This window comes from Miniopterus natalensis, chromosome 4, assembly GCF_054644295.1.
Source record: "Miniopterus natalensis isolate mMinNat1 chromosome 4, mMinNat1.hap1, whole genome shotgun sequence".
Classification (NCBI taxonomy): domain Eukaryota; kingdom Metazoa; phylum Chordata; class Mammalia; order Chiroptera; family Miniopteridae; genus Miniopterus; species Miniopterus natalensis.
In genome coordinates, this window is record NC_142084.1 from 65,706,937 (window position 1) to 65,723,668 (window position 16,732).

General features: G+C 45.9%; 1 protein-coding gene and 1 pseudogene across 1 annotated transcript in view; both read right to left on the minus strand.

Moving 5' to 3' along the window:
* Positions 1 to 16,732, minus strand: part of MLLT1 (MLLT1 super elongation complex subunit) — a 69,357-nt gene that overhangs the window by 21,675 nt on the left and 30,950 nt on the right. The window lies entirely within an intron of this gene.
* Positions 5,321 to 6,943, minus strand: LOC148093326 (histone H3.3C-like; annotated as a pseudogene).

Below are 16,732 nucleotides of genomic sequence, written 5' to 3' on the forward strand. Positions count from 1 at the left end.
AAAACTATCTATGAATTCCTCAAAAAGTTAAAATAGAATACCTATATGACCCATATATCTCTCCTAGATACATACCCAAATGAAAACATATATCCACACAAAAACTTGATGTCTATGTCCATAGCAACATGATTCACAACAGCCCAAACTGGATACAACCCAGTGTCTGTCCATTGATGGATGAATGGATAAACACAACGTAGTCCATCCAGACAATGGAATATTACTCAGCCATAAAAATGAGTGAAGTTCTGACGCTACAAAATGGATGAACCATGAAAACATGATGCTCAGTGAGAAAAGCCAGACACACAAGGCCACACAGTGTGTGATCCCATTTATATGAAATGTCCAGAACAGGCAAATCCAGAGACAGGAAATGGGTTTGTGGATGCCAGGGGCTGGTCAGGGGGACATAAAAACTAACTACTGCCCTGGCTGGTGAGTCATCCTGTACACCAAAATGTTGCAGGTTCAATTCCTAGTCAGGGCACATACCTAGGTTGCAGGTTCGATGGGAGGCAACCAATAGATGTTTCTCTCTCTCTCTCCCCCTCCCTTCCTCTCTCTCTAAAATCAATAAACATATCCTTGGGTAAGGATTAAAAAAGCAGTCAAAGAACTAACTGCTAATGGGCAGGAGGTTTTTTTCTGGGGTGATGAAAATTTTCTGGAATTACAAAACTTTGTTGATTGTACAACACTGTGAAGATACTAAAACCCACCAAGTTTGTACCATTTTAAAGGGTGACTTTTCTGGAAAGTGAATTACCAAATTTTAAAAATGCTCTCTACTGAGAGAGAAAAACTAGGAGTATGGGAGCCAGTGAAGGTTTCTCAGCAACTCAAAGGAGACTTTATGACAGGTCACTTGAGGAGGAAAGGGGGAGCAAAGAGGCCGAGTCCCTCACACAGGCATTTCCACACCCTCTTCTCTTCACCCCAACCCTGGGGAGAGAGTGAGCAGAGATGGGCTTGGCAGCCTGGCTACTCCTCCCTGGCCTCCCAAGCAAGGCCTTCCTGGTTCATATGAGTAACACCAAACTTTTCGAACTCTGGTGAATGGGTGAAACCTGAGAGCAGGGACCAGCTGACCATGTGTCCACTTCTAAACAAAGTGGACAAGAGTGCGGGCCTGCAGTACACCTGGATGACTCTATTCCCCCATTCAGGCCACAAAGGTACAAGGCACACTTGTCACATGAAAGAGTCACAGACCCTGCCTTCCAAGAGCTGTGTCTGGTGAGGAGACAAATAAACAGGCCCTCTGGAGCCACTGCCAGCCAATGAGGCAACACTGACCTTGACCCTCCCCACAGCCCCAGGTCTCAGGAAGCAGGGTTTCTACTTCAGCCCATCTAAACTAGACTTATAAAAGTCCCTCTTGTCCAAGGTGAATGTGTGACCTAGTTTGGGGTAATGAAATGTAAGGAAGGCAGGTGTCACCCTAGGGAGGGCTTTCCTTCCTAAATAAAAAATACTATAATATGCAAGGAAAAAGTCTCAGCACCTCTTTCCTTCCCGCCAACCTGTGTGACGCAATGCCTGCCAATGCGGTGTCAACTACGGGAGGACTGTAGAGAAAGCCAGGAGAGTATCAGATAGGCAGCCCAGGCACCATGGAGCCACTGCCCCAAGGCCATCAGCTGCCTCCTGATATCTTGTCAAGGAGGGGAAAGATGCTCTGTAGTAAGCCACTGTTATGCCCCTAAACATGTCAGGTGCCCCTCTGTGCCAGCACTGCCGCGTGTCCACCCTTATGAAGGCACCTGTCACAAAAGGTGTGTCTCCCCTCCAGACCCAGAAGCTCTTAGAGTCAGAAGCTCTACGGATTCCTGTCTTATACTCCCTCCAGGTGCCAGTCCAGAGGAGGTACTCCATATTTTCCAAAAGAATGAAATTCAAGAATGGTTAAGAGAAAGGCCTGACCCAATAATGGGAGTGGGGAAAGGCCAAGAACACCCCCTGGGCCCTGTGACAAGTTTGGATAATGTCTGAGTTAGTGTAGTCAAGAAGGGTCAAGGAGGTGGGAAGAAGCACTACAGGCCACAGCATCCTCTCTGGGAACCCTGAGAGTCCACATGGCAAGCAGGAAGGGGAAGATGGATAGAAGTAGCAGCATGTGACCTGGAAAGAAGGGCCTTGGCTGTCACTGGGAGGGTATTACATCCTGGGGCGAAAGGGTCTATAGGGATTTAGGCTCAGGAACAACGAACCCAGATCCATGTTCTGGGAAACAAACAATCTCTGGCCTTTAGGACATTGCGACTGGGAGCAGGGTCTGAAACTCGCAAATAAAGGTAAGGAAAACTCAAGCATCTATCCTGCCTCTCCATAGTGTAATTACATAGAAGATGAGAGGTGAGCTGCTCGGATGTGTTCCAGCTCCTGCATGGAGAAGGATTGACCCCATCATGGTTCTCTAACCCCCTCATGGGTCAGTAATCTAGGCGCTGCCGTCAGCTGCTGCCCATATCACACACACAGAACACCGGACGAGACCGATGCCACCTTCCCAGGCAGATCTCACATCTAGACTCAAGTTCAAATGAAGAGGGAATACACAAAGCAAGACTGTGCTAAATAAACACCACAGGGATGGAAGCAGCAAAAAGCCTGACAGTACCAAACTCGCTACAGGACAAATGACCTAGTTTCTTCAACAAACTGCACAGAAAAAAATGGTAGAGGGAGAATCTACAGATGAAAAGAGACGAACTCATGAGTCACAATGTGTGGATAGCCCTGGCTGGTATGGCTCAGTGGTTAGAGCATCGACCCAGGCAATGAAGGGTCACCGTTTAGGATTCCCAGTCAAAGGCACGTACCTGGGTTGCAGGTTCGATCCTTGGCCCTGATCAAGGCACATATGGGAAGCAACCAATCGATGTCACATATGGTAAGCAACCAATCAATGTCTCTCTCTCACAAATGTTTCTCTCTCCCCCTCTCTTCCATTCTCTCTAAAAATCAATAGAAAAAAATATCCTCAGATGAAGATTAACAAAGAAAAGAGCACCAAGGCCCTGCCAAATATGGGAGCACCCCAAGACTCAGAAGCAGACCTTCCTCTCTTTGCCTTCCCTGGCTGACTCCATGCTCAACCGCAGCTTTTCCTTCTGGCTTCATGGTAGGTCCAGCTGCATCTCCCTGGTTCCTCAGCAAGCCCCTTCTCCTCGTCTCCCTGGACCACTCATCACCTCCAGCTGGTTGTCCAGCTGCTTCCACTATGGCCCCCTTTTAATCCACAAAGTTGAAACTGTCTCTTGGCTCACCCCCAACCCACTTCTTCAAAACCTGCCAGTGGCCTCCCTCTGAGCCTTGAGCAAATGCCACACTGTCACCACAGCCAGTGCAATCCAGCCATCTCAGGCCATGTGGCTGTCTTCTACTCCCCACATCCAGCTCTCCCCTGGCTGGCACTCAACCCTTGACAGGCCTTCTCGGACCACTGCCCCCAATCACAGTGTGATTCACCCCCATAAGGACTAACCAAGGTCCACAGGATGGATGTCTGTTTTCTGTCTATGCACCCCAATGAACTGTGAGCATTCTGGACAAAAGGACCCTTTTTTATTTCTGATAGGCCTAGCACTGACCAAGCACCTGTGTCTGTTCAAAGTGCCCATATACTCATTTACCCTACACAAACTTAATGGGTGCCTGTCTGGCAGTGAGCCAGACCAAGGAGGGATCTTTGACCTTATGGACGCTCAGGGTCTGTAGTTAGTCACCACAGCAGCAATACTGACATGACACGAACTATATACTATGTCACATCACGTTGTGGAACATTTACTGTGGCCAGGTACTTTTCCAAGCACTTATTTTGTATGAATGTTCCACAGACCAAAACACAGGTGCTCTTACTGTCCCCATTTCACAGATGAAGAAACTGAAACAAAGGCAGTAACCGCCTGGTGCCATGTGACTGATCAGGGGAGAGCCAAGATTCACTATAGGGGTTCTCTGAACCCCTGGGGAGGACTTCATGCCCACACAAACAAAACAGGTCAAAGCAAGAGCCCGAAACAAGACACCAGGAAGAATTCTGTATGACTCCCCAGAGATGGGCAGTGCAGGGCAAAGTTAGAGGCAGCATCAGGGCCAGGCAGAGGCCTCCCTGAGGTACCAGTGTGTGCCCTGCAGCTGATGTGTCCCTCAAAGCACACTGAGAAAGGCTGACCGGAGCTCCCCTTGGACAAGCCCGAGAAGCTTGGGAACTTCCAGGAGGAAGACAGACTACTTCCTGACCAGCCCCTGGGAAACCAGCCTCCAGAGCAAGTGGAGACACAGTCAGGACCACAGCGCCCCGGAGAGCCAGCAGCATACTTGGTAAGGACTGGCCACATTCAAGGTGCTTTTTTTAATTAAGATTTTTTTATTGACTTTTTAAGAGATAGAAATATCAATGAGAGAGAAACATGATCGGCTGCCTCCTGCATGTCCCCCATCAAGGATTGAGCTGGCAACCCGGGCATGTGCCCTGACTGGGAATCAAACCAGCAACCCTTTGGTGCACAGGACGCCCCCTCAAACAACTGAGCAACACCAGCCAGGGCAATAGGATGGGTCTAAATCCAGTATGACTGCTGCCTTCATAAAAAGGGGAAATTTGGACACAGACTCACACACAGGGAGAACACCATGTGAAGATAAAGGCAGAGACCGGGTAATGCTTCTACAAGCCAAGGAACTTCAAAGCAAGTCACCAGAGGGGCCCCCACTCCCAAAGAGTAACATCTTTAGTCCAGCCAGACCCCTACACGTGCCCCACTCTCAGCAAAGGCAGCTGAGGCCTGCCTCAAGTGTTCTCAGGCCAGGCTGTGGGCAGCCACCCACTCCCCAGGCCACTCACTGGCTACAGGCCAGCATCTCTCTGACCTCAGCAAACTGAGATGCAGAGGAACTGGCTAAACTGGCGCTGGCGACCAAAGCCAGTGTGTGTGCACTTGTCCTCAGTGTGTGGGGAGTCCAGGCCATGAGAGTCTGCATGGGCCAGGCTGGCCCTAGCACAGAGCACATCAAGGCAAACAGGGCTAGCTGGGAACTCCCAATGCTGCCCTCTCCACCGCCTCAGATCACCCCCCCATTCCTTGGGGCCATCTCCAGGGCCCTGCCCTGTTGTGCAGCTAGCAGGGCTGGCCCTGGAAAATCCCCTAGGTTTACTGCCCCATCCAGGGAACAAAAGGAAAAGTAACTGACCCTCAGACTGTTGGCAGTCAAGGAGAATGCCTGGCTCCTCACGACCCTAGGGCGGTCCCCTCAGCATCTTGGCCCTGCCCACACTTGTACCTGGGGCCTGTCTGACTTTCCTTTGTGAGAGGCCCTGGGCTCACACATGCTGGGCTTTAAAAAAGTCAAACTTGAATCTGATCACAGCCCTAGATCTAACCATCAGTTTAGAGGGCTGCCACCAGCAACATCCTTAGAGGACAAATGATACGGCTTTTTAAAGTGCTTTGCATGGAAAGAAAAAAAAAGAAAGGGAAAGATGGAGGGAGAGAAAAAGATTTAAAGCAGTTTAAGAGATACAGTAACCAATAGCAATGCACTGACCTTATGTGAATCCTGATTTAAACAAACAAATTATATGTGACAATTAGAGGAAATTTGACATTATTAGATATTTAATATTAAAGAATTATTAATTTATTAATTTTTAGATATGACGTGGTTAGGTGGTTTTTTGTGTTTGTTTTTCTCATAAAAAGAGATTTATCTTTTACAGACACCAAGTGAAATATTTACAAATTAAAATACAGGATGTCTAGGACCTGATTCAAAACAATCCTCAGGGTAGAGATGAAAACGACATTGTACCCAAATGACTGCTGAAGCTGGTGGAGGTGCCATGTCAATGCTTTGCTCTGCTATTCTCTCTACTTCTGTATGTATTTTTTAATAGTTTAATGTATTTTAATGGCAGAATTACAGGAACAGCACAGAAGACAGACAACATTAAAAATGCACTTGTGTGTAGGAAAACTCAGAAAAGTATAGTGAATGGATAGAATCTATTGTATTTAAAAATGCTACACCACACAATACAATATACAGATGATATATTATAGAACTGTACACCTGAAACCTATATAATTTTATTAATCAATGTCACCCAATTAACTCAATAAAAAAGTATTAAAATATGCTACAAACACCATTTAGTTGCTGTCAATAAGATATTTACTTGTTTTTAAGAAATCCATATGCTAACATTATCCAGAAAAATTTAACAGGTTTATTTATAATTGTTATAAAGTTGAACTGCTGAAACTTGTTCACTGAAACATTTTGACTTGCATTAATGCTTTATGGTCCCTGAATTTATATTTTAAAAATTCACACACAAATGAAAATGGAAAAATTGCCAATATCTGATTTCTGTCCCCTATTTTCCACTTGTAATCATATACTTAGGTACCTTTTGACCCCATGGGGGGGGGAAAAATCTAACCTTCAGAGCTACCAATAACAGAAGAGAAATATATTTTTTTAAAGAATGAAATGTTTCCCATCATAGTGGATTCTTAAGCACATTCTCCACATATGTGTTGTTCTAGCTGGATGTCTTTTGGCATAATGTGTTGTTACACGTTAGGCATGTATAGAACAAAGGTTGGTATCTTCAAAAAAGCCAACCAGATAGGCCTCACTTGCCTCCTGCAAAGCACCAATAACTGCTCTGGAAGCACAGATTTGTTTTGAAGTCCTGAACAACTTCTCACACCAGACGTTGGAAGGGAAGTTTGCAAATCAGAACCTCAGTGGACTTCTGATAACATCCAATATTACGGAGCACCAAGGCACCAGGCCTGTTACGATGAGGTTTCTTCACTCCTCCAGTAGAGGGTGCATTCTTGTGAGCGACTTTTGAAGTCAGTTGCTTCCTTGGTGCTTTACCACTGGTTGATTTGTGGGCAGTCTGCTCCGTAAGAGCCATGGTATAGAGAGACCTTCCTAGTTACCGTCTCCCTCAGCTGGAGTTTGGCGAGCTAGAGGCTGCACTGGCCTTAGACAGCAATGGTGGTGCAGCAGCTGTGAACACTTCTGTATGCATTTTTTAAGTTTTCTATAGTAAATAAATTTAAATATATATGCTTGGTTCCACCCCCAGCCTTTCTCACAGTGCTGCATCTAAGTACCTACTACCTACTGTGACTCTATCCTGGAAAGAGGATGAGGGCACAGTCAGGGCAAGCCTCCATCACAGAGCTCAGATGAGCTCAGACAAGGCCCAATGGAAACCTCCGTCCCCAGGTCTCCCAGGTCCTTCTTGGCCACCACGCAAATGCCTCACTCTTGGCTTCAAGTGGCCGCCTGCCTACTACCAGCACAACTTAGCCAACCCTCCCCAGGGCTAGGCACTGTGCAGTTTACCTAGCACTTATTTCATCCTCACAAATTCTCACTATCTATCAGGAGAGGAAACTGAAGTTTAGTGGCATTTAATCATTTGTCAAGGCCACAGGGAACAAACAAAGGCCAGACCTGCGACTCCGTAAGCCTTGGCCTCTGGCGTCTTCCTGTGGACGCAGCCCTGACCCACAGAGTGAACCAAAACCAGAATGCTCCAGGGCAGCAAGAGATAACTGCTCACTGCCAGGCAGAGACAGCAAGGGAAGGAACATGGGAAAAAAATATCCCAAAGCAAACCCCACCAAACCTGCAATTCCACTTTCAGGATTCGTCCCTATGAGCTCCTGAACAAATGTTTGAGGAGGGTCACCACTCAGCACTGCGGTAGTGAGAGGCCTAGAGAAGGAACATGAAAAGTTCTCAAAAGGGAAGTTAGGGGAATCACAGCTGGTCTGAGCTGAGGGAAGAGCTCAGACATCACAAAGAATGAGGAAGAGTTATATGTGTTGACACAGGAGGGTCTACATCTCTTTAAGTTAAAAATGCACCACATGCACACATGTGCCACAGAACAAAATGTTTCTGGAAGGACTTACAACTAATGATCATAGTGGTTACTTCAAGGAAGTGGGCTGGAGACAGGACTTTAATTCCTGATATATATGTCACTTTTGTAGTTAGATGAAGAAAAACCTTCAAAAAGCATTAAAAAAAACAGTGCAATTTGAGCTGAAAACTGGCTTTTGGGATCTAAGACCTCCTGGATGCCAAAACAGCTCTGCCACCATCTCGCTGTGACCCTAGACCACCTGGCCCACCTCTCTGAGTTCAGTGAAAGGAGAAAATAAAACCACAGGGTTCTGGGTGCGTGAGAAAAGAAAGAAGGAAAAACTGTAACTCTGGCTGGCAGGACAGTATGGGCAGCATCAGTCTGGGCTCTCACCACATCTGACTGACCTGCCAAGAAGGCCAGGGGGACTCTCAGAGTCGGCCAGGACCAGGTACAGTAAGAATAGTCACCACAGCACTGCGGGCAATAATGAGAGGCAAACCACTGAAACGCTTGCCAAGAAGGGGCTGTCGCTAGAGGTCAAGAGTTTGAGAATATTCTCTTTTTGTACCTTTGAATTCTGAACAAAACAGTGCATGCCCTCTGAGGGTACTCCCAGGGCAAAGTGACAAGGGGGCAGACTCTAGAGCTACGCTTGCTCTTGCATTTACTGGGTCACCTTGAACAAATTACATTACCTGTTCATGACTCAGCATCCTCACCTGTGAAATGGAAAGAACAGAACCCACCCATATACGAGCTCTCAAAAATGCTGATCATTGCCTGGCTGGCATGGCTCAGCAGTTGAGCATCAACCTATGATCCAGGAGATCGAGGTTTAATTCCCGGTCAGGGCACATGCTCAGGTTGTGGGCTTGATCCCCAGCAGGGGGCGTGCAGGAGGCAGCCAATCAATGACTCTCTCTCATCATTGATGCTTCTATCTCTCTTTCCCTCTCCCTTTCTCTGAAATCAATAAATATATATATATATATTTTAAATGCTGGTCATCATTACATACGGATATGAAAAGAGCTCCAAGACAGGCTGCTACTGACAGAAGAAAGCTAATGGCACAACTGTGAGTCTAACTGGAACACCACTGCTGTCACATTAAAGACTTTACTTCTACACAAGTATAACACAGGGAACCACTCTGGATAAAAGACACTCACCCATTCACTTCTTGGGAGATCAAAAAGACTAGAGGGTGTAAAGGGATAGAAAGGGAAGAGTCCCATTTTTCTACTCTGCATCCTTCAGTATTATCTGATTTAAGGTAAACTGAATATATTCATGTACTGCTAAGCAATTAGAAATTAAAACAAGAAGGCCGAAAGGCACACACTATATTTTAAAGACCTTGTGCCATGAAAACGGACACATACTTTTAGCTGAAAGTAAGCTTCTGTTATCTGGAGTCCTAACTCAATGATTCGTGATTCGTCCCCAATATAACACCAGAAAGAGTGAGAAAGTAGTCTGCAATATAAATACACACATGAAATGGCACTTTGACAAAGAAACCTGGACAAAAAACAGACAAAAGGGAGGAAAGAATATGGTGTCCCAGGATGAGACCATGAAAGCTCAAAGCTGAGGGGACCAGAGAATCATCAGTCTCCTCCTGAACCTCACCACCCCCCCCCCAATTTAAGAGAGACCACCACTCCCACATCCCATGGTGGCTGTTAAACAAAGAGACACAAGAGCTAATTATGCAAAACATGGGACAACCTCTCTCAAATCCCAAGCTGAGGCTGCCTGAACCCCCAGCTCTGACCTCCAAGAAAGCAAGTGGCTGAGCTGATAGTGCCAAGCACCCCCACATTACTCCCTGCCCCACCTCTACTCAACTATATCCCTCCCTCACTTTGTGAGGGTAACAGTGCAAATGACTCAGTCACATGATTCCCATCTTTACAGGAAAACACATAAATCAGTCAGGATAGAGGTTCTCAGGGAAGGTGACTTCAGGACAGTGCTCGCACTCTTTCACGGAGCAGGCAAGAATGGGAGTGGACCACCCCTCCCAGGTCCTGGGGTGCCAGTGATCAATCAGCACGGGTCAGGGTGCACACCTCTTCTCACACACATGCGCTCTTTCAAGGCACTTCTCCTTCGAAGCAGTTCCAGACTGTCCTCTAGGAAATGCAGATACTTTTGGAGTCCCACATCAAGAAACAGAAAGATGCTCCAGGGAAAGACCAACCAAGCCACATAGCTGGCCATGTTCACGTGGCTAGTCACAACTTGGCAACCCCCTAACCTGGGTCTCCTCATACAATGTCCCTTCTGTTTGGCTCCTCAGCAATCCACCAGTGAGGACAGGCCCCCTCAGCCACATCAACCAGCCAACTGACGCAGTGCAGGGCCACAGGCTCCACAGGGTAGGGCAGGTGGCTCCACCACAGGGTGAGGGGACCAGACAATGGTGACTCCAGAAGGGGTGTGCTGAACTGGGGTAATCTGGGTTCCCACCTAATCACTCAAGACCAGCTCTCACATACCAAGTCTCAATTTAAACTGAGGACAGGTGGGAAAAGCCCACCCAGGCCCAACATAAATGGGTTTGTGCAGCCCAGAGCCACTTCCACTCTAGAGGATGGGGAAGGGTGGAGGATTTGGTGGCCCTGGAACTTCCAGTATGTTGCCAGGCCTGCCATACTGCCTACACAGCTGCCTCTCCCTCACCAAACACAAGTCAGCAAGGATGTGTCCAAGAAGCTCCAACAGTGGGCTTGAGGCTCACAAACCAGTGCTATTTTACAAAACTCTTTCAGGCTTCCTAATAAACCACACAAATGTCCTAATAAAATGTACCAAAATGTCCTTTCTGGGACTTCGGACAGCAGCCTCTGAGTAAAGCCATGGGAAGTTACTGATGGTTAGAGCTCCCTGCCCAATAATAGCTTGTGTGGGAGGCGGGTGGAGGGCAGGGAGGATGTCTAACATTAGCAGCAAATAACCAAATTAAACTTCTTCACATTTTACCTTTTCTGAAAATTGGGCTGTCTCTTAAAGTCCGTGTGCACACCTGATATGTTTATTTCTTCTCCCAAAGTGTGTTATTAAATTGACAGTATATCTCCCAATGAAGGGAGTTGCAGACCAGAGGAAATGGGGTTAAGGTCAGCTGCAGGGGATGGTCAAGCTGCGGGTTTGATACCAAAACGTGCCCATGCCAGCATTCCTGCCCTAACAAGCACCCACACGGCACAGGTGGGCACTGCTGGCCTGAAGTGGGAATGACAACATTGGAGCAGATTTCTTTAAACTCTCATCCCCATCCTATGATTGACTCTTTTCTCCTGTTGGTGTCACCAATCACAAGCCAGAAACTCACAACTAAGGGGCAAGCATCTTTAATTTGAAAAAGCCAAAATTATATCAGCTGCCCCACACCTGCTCACACCCAAGACCAAGCCCCCCAGGTTCACCCCAGAGCCTCCCACCCCTGCACTGACCCTGCTTCCCAACAGACACCAGAACTCAGTCAAGTGCTTCCTATTTGGCAGCCACTGAATTACTTCTTGGAAAGGCTGGTCCAGGTCTGCTTTGTAATGTTGCTGTGCTACCACAAAATCTGGGACAGGCAGGAAATGGTGCCTGGCCAGGGATTCTGAAGCCGAGGCCACAAGGTCTTATGCTCAAAGAGGTAGACGAGCCCAGAGGGATCAAAGGAATTGACCCTTTATTGAGGGTCTAACAGCACATCCCCTCACCACACACAAGCTGAGAGGTCTTTTTAAAAATCAAGTGTGGCCCTAGCCAGTTTTGCTCAGTGGTTAGAGGTCGGCCTGGGGACTGAAGGGTCCCAGGTTTGATTTTGGCTAAGGGCACATACCTTGGTTGCAGGCTCAATCCCTGGCCCTGGTCAAGACGCATGAGGGAGGCAACCAACCAATTTGTCTCTCTCACATCAATGTTTCTTTCCCTCCCTCCCTCCCTCCCTCCCTCCCTCCCTCCCTCCCTCCCTCTCTCTCCCCCTTCTACTCTCTCTGAAAAGCAATGGAAAAAATATCCTCAGGTGAGGATTAAAAAAAAAAAAGCAAGTATGGCCCTACTTGCTTCCCCCAGCTAACTCTCTGATGGCTCCCCAATGTGCTGGAAATGAGTGGCTCTGCCAACCTCACCCACCTGTTCCCCACCTCCCTTTCAAACCGTGATGTCCCTGATTCTCCACCTTCACATTCCACAGCTTTCACCTGGAAGGGGGTCTGACTCTTCCCCACCCACAAGTCTCTGAGTAAACCTCACTTCCTAAAGGAAATCTTGCCCAACACCCCCAACCCTTTCTAACTGGATGCCTATAATACAGCATCCACCACTGCTGCTTCAGTGCACGGATGACTTGTTCTGATGTAGTCACCTTCATGATTGTCTGACTAGTACCTCTCATCCCTGTTGGTCTGGGAGCTCACAAGACATGGGACTGTGTGCAATTTGGTTCCTAGTGTGTCTTAGACTCAATAAACATCTGCTACATGAACCAATCAATGACACTGCAGCAAAGGGCAGAAGAAAAGCCATTTCTCCTCCTTGTAGTAAATAAACCAATTTTTCTAAAAAACTCTCAACTGCAAAGAATCAAAGACAGTGGAATCCCCTACTAGAAACCATCTTCCTATCGTAATTTCCTTCTGCCTCTTTAAACAGCTCTTTTGGTGTAAGCTCCCAGTAGGTAGCAAAACGAAACTCGTGGGCCTGGGTGGGGTCTGGCAGAGGGTTTTTAGATACACCACCAAAAGCACAAACCATAAAATTTAAAAAAATGGTAAACTGGGCTATCAAAACTCAAAACTCTCCTGGGCAAAAGATACTGTAGAGAAAATGAAAAGACAAGCCACAGACTTGGAGAAAAGATTTGCAAATCAGATACTAGATAAAGAACTTATATCCAGAGTATATAAAAAACTAAAACTCAACAATAAGAAGCTAATCCAATGTTTTTTAAAAGGCAAAGATTCTGAAAAGATATTTCCCCCCGAAAAATCTATAAATTGCAAAAAAACCCACAAAAAACATGCAAAGATGCTCAGTGTCATCAGCCCTCAGGGAAATGCAAATCAAAACCTAATGACACTACTCCACATCCACTAGGATGGCTATAATCAGAAAGAAAGTGTGGGCGAGAAACTGTGGAGAAACTGGAACCCTCGTACATGGCTGGTGGGAATGTAAAATGGTGCAGCCACTGTGGAAACCAGTATAGAGGTTTCTCAAAAAGTTAATCACAGGATTACCAAAAGACCCAGCAATTCCACTCCTTGATATATGCCCAAGAGAAACGAAAACACAGCCATACACACACAAAAACTTGTACACAAAATAGCTAAAAGGTGAAAATAACCTAAATATCCATCTACTGATGAATAAACACATAATATGTGGTCTATAAAATATATTCATACATAAAGAAGTGAAGCACTGACACATACTACAATGTGGGTGAACCTTAAAAATATTACACTAAATAAAAGAAGCCAGGCAAAAAAGGCCACATAGCATTTGATTCCATTTATATGAAATGTCCAGAACAGGCAAATCCATGGACACAGAAAGTAGGTTAGTGGTTGCCAGGGGCTGGGGAAAGGGAATGGGGAGTGACTGCTAATGGGGGCAGAGCTTCTTTCTAGGGTGATGAAAATGTTCTAGAATTAGTGGTGATGGTTGTACAGGTCTGAATATACTAAAAAACAATGAAATGTACACTTTAAATGAATGAATTATATGGTATATAAATTGTATCTCAATAAAGTTCTTTTTTAAAAAGAGAGATACTGGCATTTTTCAGCAAGCCACAGGCGGTCTGCACCTCAGGAGTGGGTCAGCAAGACAACTCTGCAGTCGGGGGGAACCTGCACTGATCTGCATTACAAACCATCCTTTTCTGGGGAAACTCAAAAGGAACATGATATCCCCGACTTTAACCAAGAAGAGACAACTCCTTTTATCCAAGACCAAACAGCAACGTCGTCGTGAAAGGTCTGCACTTCCTATGAGGCTGACCAGCTGCATTTTCAAGAAGCCAGTTACAAGGATAACTTCCCATCCTGGCAATGTGGTCAGGAGCAGGCGACAGGAGGAGCCCTGGGAGAAGCACCAGCAAGTCTGTGTGTACAGGAGACTGCAAGGGACTCCAGCCCTGCAGCAGTGAAAGAGAACTTTTAAGTACTTTGGATGTCACAAATACCATGAAAATAATTGCACCAGAAAGCGCAGGTGAATCCCTGGGCTGTGCTGGTCCTGGGTCTCTACACACCAGCCTGGAGCCCACCACAGCACAATTTTTAGGTTGGGCAGAGATGATCCCAGGAGCAGGTCTCTGTCCCACAGCTTTTCGGTAGGCAACCAGTTACCCATGGAGATATACAGAAACAGACTCTGAAAGTGAAAAAAGCAAGAGAGAGACTGGTTCCCAGCCAGCATGGCTCAGCAGTTGACCATCGACCTATGATCCAGGAGATCGAGGTTTGGTTCCTGGTCAGGGCACATGCCCAGGTTGTGGGCTTGATCCCTAGCAGGAAGTGTGCAGGAGGCAGCCGATCAATGACTCTCTCATAATCAATGTTTCTCTCTCTCTCCCTCTCCCTTCCCCTCTCTGAAATCAATTTTTAAAATTACTAAAAAAAAAAAACAGAAAGAGAGACTGGCTGTGGCCTTAAGGGCAGAAAGGCTGACCAGGGAGGCAGAGAGAGCCAGGAGCCAAGAAGGATGTTGTGAAAACAATGAAAATTATAAGAAGGTTGTGTTGAAAAAGTCCAGCGCTGTGGCTTTTGGAAAGTGGTTCCATACCGTGAGGATGCCTGCAGTATACTTGTTTCCTTTCATGTCAATTCTGTTTCTTGCTCTGGACTCTGATGCTTTGTTGTATTAAAATTTTATGTTATTAAACTTTTTTGAGAGACAAAAAGGGAAAAAGAGAGAGAGAGAAAGAAAACACTGGCCTTATGAAGTGCTGATGAGAATTCAGGGCAACTAGAAGCCACGTCCACCACTGGAGAAGATGTAAAGGGGTATAGCCACTTTAGAAAACTGTCCGACAGTTTCTTATAAAGTTAAACATACCTGGTCCCATAAGACCCAACAATCCCACTCCTGGGTATTTACCCAAGTGAATTGAAAACCTGCGTCCACACAAAAATCTGTAAATGCAAATATTTAGGGCAACTTCACTCATAACCACCAACATGAGAAAGCACCTAGACGTCCTTCCCCAGCAAAGGGATAAACAAAGTGCAGTGCATACAGACAACAAGGACGAAGGAACTCTTCGATCATGCCAACAATGGGCGTGCATCTTAAGTGCACCCTGCTCAGTGAAAGAAACTAGACACAAAGGACTGTATGTTGTATGAGTCTATTTATATGATATTCTGGAAAAGGCAAGACTACAGGGATGGAAAACAGATGAGTGGTTTCGAGGAACTGAGGGTGGTAGGAAGAGCTCACTTCAAAGGGACAGCATGAGGGCTTTGTGGGGGATGGGACTGTTCTGTGCGGTACTGTCATGGTGCAGGCATGACTCATCCATGCCAAACCCAGAGTAAATTTCACTGAGCACAAAGTATAATAATAACAACCAGATGGGGGAGCAGGAGACCCAAGATAGGTTATAAACTGTGATAATGAATCTAACTATATATGACATATCACACCCATACAAGTGGAGGAAAAGTGTCACAGATAACTTTGTAAAGGTTTTTAATTGGACACTGGAAGGCCAAAGAAAAAAGAACAGGCGGACACTGAACCTGAGCTGGTTGAGTCACTTGTCACAGGAATACTGGTTAGCACTTCTGAAACTACTTTCCGGGTATACTAGGGTTAAACAAATATAAGCAAATATACTGTGGATAATGAGAGCAAGGTTTCTTCCTTCAGAGAAAAAATTTTAAATAAGCAACAGAGGAATGGCAGAATGAACTCAGTGGTGCTGGTCTAGAGCTGAAGGCATAAGTATGAAGTGATGTTTATTTTTATATACAGACAAACAGACACAGAAATAAACAGGGGGCAGTTAGTATAAATGCATACCTTTCCCAGCTCTGTCATATGAGGGTGACTAAATGCAGCGATACCCCAGGAGCAATGAGCACACTTTGCTCCCGTATCTTGGTTTTTAAATACCATTCTCCAATGAAAGGGACCAGGACTTGGAGAAATGGCTGATTCTAGGGCTGGGGCAGAAGAAAACTAAGATGAACCTGAAGTACCTTGTGGTGCCAGAAAGTGAAGAAGTGCCCAAAAAACCATGGGAACATGGTTAAAAGGCTCAGGGACCAACATGAGGAAGATCCTGCCTGGCAGAGTGAGAACAATTTGAACAACATGATAAATAACAGTATGACCGGATTATAACCCAAAGGAAAAAAACACACAAATATCCATGAATATAAATAAATGACTGAATAAATAAGTGGGGAAGAAGGGACAAGCCTTCCTTACAGAGAAATCCCCATTAATAAATGTAGAAGAAATGACAAAAATAAAAATCACCATAGAACAACACTGATGGATGCTAAACTAGTGGATGAAATGTGAAAAAGAAACAGGAGATATGCAGTCTCAAAGCATCTCCCCCACATGGATATTAGCTACTGTGGTGGTTCTAACTATGCCCACCCGGATGTGGGGATTAACTTCTCCCCTAGAGTGTGGGCTAGACTTGAGTGACTCATGTCTAACAATAGAGAAAGGAACAGAAAACAACTCTGCAGTGGAAAAACCTGGGAGATACCACCTTAACTCAAAGATCAAGGTTAACATCCCCAGTAATAAGTCAAGTTAGTATCAGGCCCACCATACTATGATGTGATG